The sequence below is a fragment of the Sapajus apella genome, unplaced genomic scaffold (genome assembly GCF_009761245.1).
Source record: "Sapajus apella isolate SASKATOON/1434 unplaced genomic scaffold, GSC_monkey_1.0 scaffold15, whole genome shotgun sequence".
NCBI classification, from domain to species: domain Eukaryota; kingdom Metazoa; phylum Chordata; class Mammalia; order Primates; family Cebidae; genus Sapajus; species Sapajus apella.
In genome coordinates, this window is record NW_022436955.1 from 32,160,985 (window position 1) to 32,161,315 (window position 331).

Genomic DNA, 331 nt, shown 5'->3' on the forward strand with positions numbered 1-331 from the left:
TGTGGGTGAGTGCAGCTGTGTGAGTGGGGCTGTGTGGGTGGGTGTGGCTGTGTGGGTGAATGCGGCTGTGTGTGTGTGTGTGGCTGTGTGAGTGGGGCTGTGTGGGTGGGTGTGGCCGTGTGCGTGAGTGTGGCCGTGTGCATGAGTGTGGCTGTGTGGGTGGGTGTGGCTGTGTGCATGGGTGTGGCTGTGTGGGTGGGTGTGGCTGTGTGCGTGAGTGTGGCTGTGTGAGTGTGGCTGTGTGCGTGAGTGGGCAGAAGAGTGGAAGCACCTCAACAACGTGAGTGTCCACGCACAGCCATGCCCATGCACACAGCCGCACACACACACA

At 61.6% G+C, this 331-nt stretch overlaps 1 protein-coding gene across 1 annotated transcript in view; it reads right to left on the bottom strand.

Annotated features, from left to right (window-relative positions):
• CBFA2T3 (CBFA2/RUNX1 partner transcriptional co-repressor 3) overlaps positions 1-331 on the bottom strand; it is a 94,127-nt gene that overhangs the window by 11,176 nt on the left and 82,620 nt on the right. The window lies entirely within an intron of this gene.